This window comes from Corapipo altera, unplaced genomic scaffold (genome assembly GCF_003945725.1).
Source record: "Corapipo altera isolate COAL_440 unplaced genomic scaffold, ASM394572v1 23b, whole genome shotgun sequence".
Classification (NCBI taxonomy): domain Eukaryota; kingdom Metazoa; phylum Chordata; class Aves; order Passeriformes; family Pipridae; genus Corapipo; species Corapipo altera.
Window position 1 is genome coordinate 13990200 of NW_020884885.1, and position 6000 is coordinate 13996199.

General features: G+C 45.6%; 1 protein-coding gene across 2 annotated transcripts in view; it reads right to left on the bottom strand.

Annotated features, from left to right (window-relative positions):
* PRR5L (proline rich 5 like) overlaps positions 1–4082 on the bottom strand; it is a 40955-nt gene extending 36873 nt beyond the window's left edge. For both annotated transcript variants that reach the window (XM_027642258.1, XM_027642257.1), the window contains exon 1: positions 3979–4082. The gene's annotated coding sequence lies outside the window, so the exon portion shown is untranslated. The remainder of the gene's footprint in view (positions 1–3978) is intronic.
* Positions 4083–6000: the final 1918 nt, after the last annotated feature.

Consider the following 6000-nt stretch of genomic DNA (forward strand, 5'->3'; position numbering starts at 1 on the left):
GCCCATGCAAACCTCTTGAAGTTCAACAAGGCTAAGTGCAAGGTGCTGCACCTGAGTCAGGACAATCCTAAGCACAAATACAGATCAGGCAGAGAATAGATTGAGAGCAGCCCTGGGGAGAAGGACTTGAGGGTGTTGGTGAATGAGAAGCTTGACATGACCCAGCAATGTGCAATTGTAGCCCAGAAAGACAACCATATCCTGGGCAGCATCAAAAGTAGCACAGCTCGGAGGTTAAAGGAGGTGATTCCCCCCCTCTACTCTGCTCTTATGAGACCCCACTTGGAGTACTGCATCCAGTTCTGGGTCCCCCAACACAATAAAGGCAAGGACCTGCTGGAGTGAGTCCAGAGAAGAATCACGAAGATGATCAGAGGACTGGACCACCTCTCCTAACAGACAAGATGAGAGAGATGGGGTTGTTCAGCTTGGAGAAGAGAAGGCTCTGGGGAGATCTTAGAGCAGCCTTCCAGTACCTAAAGGAGGCTACAAGAGAGCTGGAGAGGAACTGTTTACAAGGGTACGTAGTGGTAGGTAAAGGGAGAATGGTTCTAAGCTGAAAGAGAGTAGGTTTAGATTAGACATTAGGAAGAAAGTCTGTACTGTGAGTGATGAAATACTGGAACAGGTGCCCAGAGAACTTGTGGATACCCCATCCCTGGAATTGTTCAGGGTTAGGCTGGATGGTGCCTTGAGCAACCTGGTCTAGTGGAAGGTTGGAAGTAGGTTATCTTTAGGGTCCCTTCTCACCCAAAACATTCTATATTTCTATGATTGTATGTGAGGCAGAAGCATGAAGTGAGAGAAAAACAGTTTCAGAAGTAAAAAGGTCATATCAGTCTAAATGGAATTACATGTTTAATTTTATAGGAATGTTAATCAGAAAGCATTCAGGATACACTTTATCAAAATCAAACAATAAGTCAGCAACTGCAATTACTTTCGGAACTACCTCTGCTGCAACTAGAATGACAACCTATTATCTTTGTGCTTTCTTGCACTTCATTCTTATTCCTTTTTGTTTGTTTTTTGTTGTCACATTCCTGTTGTTGTTATTAAACACACAAGTATGGCCCACATTTTTAACCCTGGGGCTACAAAACATGGCAGTTAATAAGCTGCTTATACATCACAGCCCATCCTCAGCCACCTCTGGTACAACTGGGGTTTTGCTAAAATCCTCAGTACAATCTTCCATCCTCTGAGCTGCACTTAAGCCCTTCTTGTGTAGTAAGAACAGGTTGTTATGCCCTACTGAATAAGCCCTGGAACCCAGCACATAGTCAGTCAATGTATATTTATGCTTGAACTCACATCAGCAGAAACAATGAGTACAAAAGGCCATACATTATGGAGAAAAATAGCCACAAATACCTCTGGCACCTAAAAAAGTCACATGAAAACTGAACTCATTGAATATGAGTTACAAAAAGGATAAAATTCTAGTACTTATATGTCTTCTACTTTTAAATCTTTGATGATGCATTCAAGTCCCATTCCTCCACTCTTTCCATAAGAATGGAAGCTACACCAAATAAAAGGTTAAATATTTCACCTATTCTGTGTCTTTGGTTGTTGGAAATTTAAGGAATTGAAATTCTTCCAAAAGAGACTTAATAGTCAATAAACACTACCTGTGTTCCAGCTGAACTTTGAAAGTGAACCTTGAAAGTCTTATCAGAGTTTCAGGTGATATCAGACAGCCCATAAACACACTGAATAAAAGTAATTACAAAGAATTTTATCTTGAAGGCGGAAGACAAATGCAAAACTGTCACCTTAACTCTGCTGCAAAATTGCCAGAAGGAAATATTGCTATTAAACTGACAGAGCAAAAAAGACTCCCATAAATGCTTGAATGCACTTGTACTTCCCTGTTCACCCTTGGCACTTCCAACTTACAGGTAACATCCATGTAGAGCTCAGTGCAACACACCTTACCTGACTTGACAGCTATTTCAGTAAGAGACTCTGGACACCCCCATCATAGAGAACCACAGAATAATCCACCTCTGGAAAAGTTTCTTCCTACCTTCACCAAAAAGCAGATGTTTTTTGACCCAAACACAAGAACTTTCCTTCCTTAGCGAGAATGCCATTCATTGTTTAGGAACTGAGTATCAAGAGCATACATTGTCTTATATTACTGTGAAATTTGCATTTCCTTGGGATCTGAAGTTTACTTTTTCTTGTGCCTCTTTTTTTTGGTTCAGGACTTTGGTAGCAGCCCTGAGTTCATGAATGTCTCCCATGTTACAGCTAAAAGAAAAGCTGCATGCCTTCTGCTGGAATCTCTCAGCACTCTGCATCTTATGTGACAGGTCAATCAATCACAATGGTCTCTCTTGACTGTAAAAAATATAAGTAGCTTTAATAGGAGAAATTGAATCTAAGCAGAAAAAAGAATTGAATGCAAATGCTTTTACATCACCATTCTCCACTTACCTACATAGACATGTCATTAAGTTTTCGGTTGCTACCACAGAACAGGTTCTCAAACCTAACATCCTTGTCGTGGCATAATTTGCTGCACAGATTTTCAACTATAGATCACTTTTTTTGTTAAAATGCTAACAAAGTTCTTCACAGAGGTCAAAGGACAGAATTTTACCCCCAGCTATGTGGTTTTCAAGGAAGTCAGTTCATTAGTAAACCACAATGTCTTGTCTCCTCTGATTTAGATCTATTCTGTTAGGGGCTACTGCACAGTTGGACTGTGGCATCTGTTTTAGAAAAAAACACATAGCCTGCATATCAGCCTCTGTGTCTTGTGCACGCTGCCTTACCATGAAATATGATCTATGGGTATATACATTAAATATGTATGCACATAGAATCATAGAATCATAGAATAGATTGGGTTGGAAAAGACCTCCAAGATCATCAAGTCCAACCCCTGATCCAACTCCAATTACTATATCATGGCACTAAGGGCCACGTCCAATCTCTTTTTAAAAACCTCCAGGGATGGTGAATCCACCACCTCTCTGGGTAGGCCGTTCCAATGCCTGATAACCCCCTCTGTAAAGAATTTCTTCCTAACATCTAACCTAAACCTCCCCTGGCAGAGCTTGAGCCCATGTCCCCTTGTCCTATTGTTGGTTGCCTGGGAGAAGAGACCAACCCCCACCTGGCTATAACCTCCCTTCAGGTAGTTGAAGAGAGTGATGAGGTCGCCTCTAAGCCTTCTCTTCTCCAGACTGAACAACCCCAGCTCTCTCAGCCTCTCCTCATAGGACTTGTGCTCCAGAACTACAGCACTATATGCCAGATGCAAACACGTCTTGCACGCTGATTGAGGTACTGATGAGTTCCGCATAACCAAAACCTTTCACACCGCAGAATTGCAGCATCACCTATAAATACAGTCAGCACTTTTTTCTGACAAACAAAAAGTCCCTCTAGTCAAGACAACCCACTTACATGAACAAACCATCATATGATTGGAAAAGGTGAAAAAAAAATAGCTGTGCTTTGGACTATTCAGCATAGACAGTCAGGAGCTGTGTTGACTGGAGTCACTGCTGGAATGACATGTGGCTGTGGCTGATGTCCCACAGAGAAGACGATGGCAGGACATGTGTTTGGCAGTTGCAAGAACTGAAAAGTAGATTATGTCCACGAAAATGGAAAGCACTGTAAATATTCCTAGGGCAGAGAAGCTCCCAATGTTGGGGAAAGACGGGTGGCATCACCGTGGGAGAGAGGCCCAAGAGAGAAAAGATACACTTCACTTCTTTAAACAGATGACTATCTACTCTTATGGCTTTTGTCTCCTCTTGCAGCAGCTACGTGCTAATTCAATTTATTCAGGAAAAAGATGGGAGAAAAAGCTCTTGCCCTTCACCCCTGGTTTCAGAATTATTGCGTCTCCTGGGGGGAAGGGTTAGACGGAGAGATTTGGTTTGGAAATGACTCACTCGGCAGCGCTATGGAGCCGGAGGGTCTATTTTTAATATTTTTAAATGGAGAACTTACCCAGGTCTTATGCCAGCGCTGTGCTCCAAAGGCACCGCCGAGCGAGCGGAGCCGGCCCAGCCCGCTCCCTTCCGCAAGCCGCCCCCCGGCAAACATCCCCTTCGGGCCGCCGGCGGCATCGCCGCCAGCCACGCTGCCCCCCGGGCCGGGCCGCCCCGAGCCCCCAGTCCGAGAGGGGCCGGAGCCCGAGGTCGCGGCTCGCACTCACCCGGGGCCGGGCTGCGGAGCGGGAGGCGGCAGCGCCCCGATCCCCGATCCCTGCGCCCCGCGCCGCCTCCAGCCGAGGGACGGACGGACGGACGGACGGACGGACGCGCTGCCTCCTCGCCGCGATCTGGCGAAATTTGCCACCCACCGGCCAGGATTTTACACTTCCTGGCGGCTGGCCAGCCCTGGCTTCTACAGCCTGCCCCAGGCTGGCTCCTCCCCGCCGAGGCAAAAGCCGGCCGGGCCGGGCGGAGTGGGGGTAGCAGCGCTGCCTCCCCCGGCTCCCATCCCACTCCCGGTGGGGGTAGCCCGCACCGACCCGTCCTGTCCCGTCAGAGCCAGGAAGTGTAAATTCTTCTGACCTTTAGCCAAAGAAAGGGAAGGGTAAGGATGGAGGAGCTCCGGAGGCCCTTCCCGGGGAAGGGCGGCCAGCCCGGGTCTCACGGGGTGTTCCGTCTACCCCGCCGCACCTCCCCGGTCCCGCGTCTCGCTGCCTCGGCCGAGAGATGCTGGACCTGCCGCCGGCCCCTCGCAGGCCCGGCTCAGGGCGTGGAATTTGCCTTCGCACCCAGCTACAGATAAAGAAACGGGTCGTGCAACACGGGGAAGGGGATGTGCCGTTTAAAGATAGGGCTTCTTTTATTTTGGTCTCATGGTTCAAGGTTCCTCTGGTAGCCGCAGCCCTGTGCAGTTTGCTCTCTTCTGCTGTCACAATCTACAAGCAGGTATCGGACAGGAAACTGCTGAAAAAAAATCACTTGTTATTCGGCGTCCCTAAAGAGATTAAAAGCCACAATTAGCTGCAGTCAGGGAGTAATCACATGGAACATGTAAGGCAAACAGTTATGCCCACTTTTGGGGAGCTACTCATTAATTTAAAACACTAAAATTTTTACATGTTTAAAGGAGACACACCAAATTTGTAAAATAGTGTAATTTTCTCTAACTGTTTAAGAGCCTTCTGTGAATTAGTTTATCCACAATACCGGTGATGCTTGATGACCCAATGCTTGTTAAGAGAATTCAAATCACAACTTTACAACTGAGTTGCATCTGGTCTCAGAAAGAGAAAAGTTAATACTACTATGGAACCACTGTGTTAATCCATTAGCTCATGTTGGGATCCTTTAACACTTTTAAGCTGTTCTGTAGATATCCACATCAAGCTTAGACGAGAACAGTTGCTGGATGTGTTTGTGGGAGATGAATTCTCCTTTTCTATCTCTAGATGTGTAAAACAAATACTCAGGTACTGCCAACCTTAACTGCTGCCCATTTCTACTACTAGTTATACAAATAGGATTTACTATTATGAACACAAAATCGGTGCCTGGGGCTTGCAGACAAAACACTGCAAGCTGTAGGAACACATACAAAAACACAGTTCCTGTCCCAGACTCATGTGGCATATGATGACAGTCGATACTTGTGCAGCATATAATACCTATTAATTTACTAACAATTAAAAGTGCACATTGTCATTCATTCTGCATCTGCTTTTCAAGCCAACAGTTACTTATTTCTCAGAGACAGCATTGCTGAAGTGAAGTTTGAATGGTGATCTCAATCTGTGGCTCATGATACAGCTGGGAAGCGACTGTCACTGTGGCTAGATTGACTGCAAAGCAATGATGTGATTTATCATACTTGAACTGTTCTCCATGGGCCAGCAAAGACCCTAAGGAACTTGCAGGTGAAGAGAACGGTGACCTGACATAACTGTTCAGGTGGCATGCTCCATCTGGGAGAATTCCTAGGTTTTCTAAAAAAAACCAAAAAACACCAGCACACAAACTGGAATCTTTCCTCGAATTT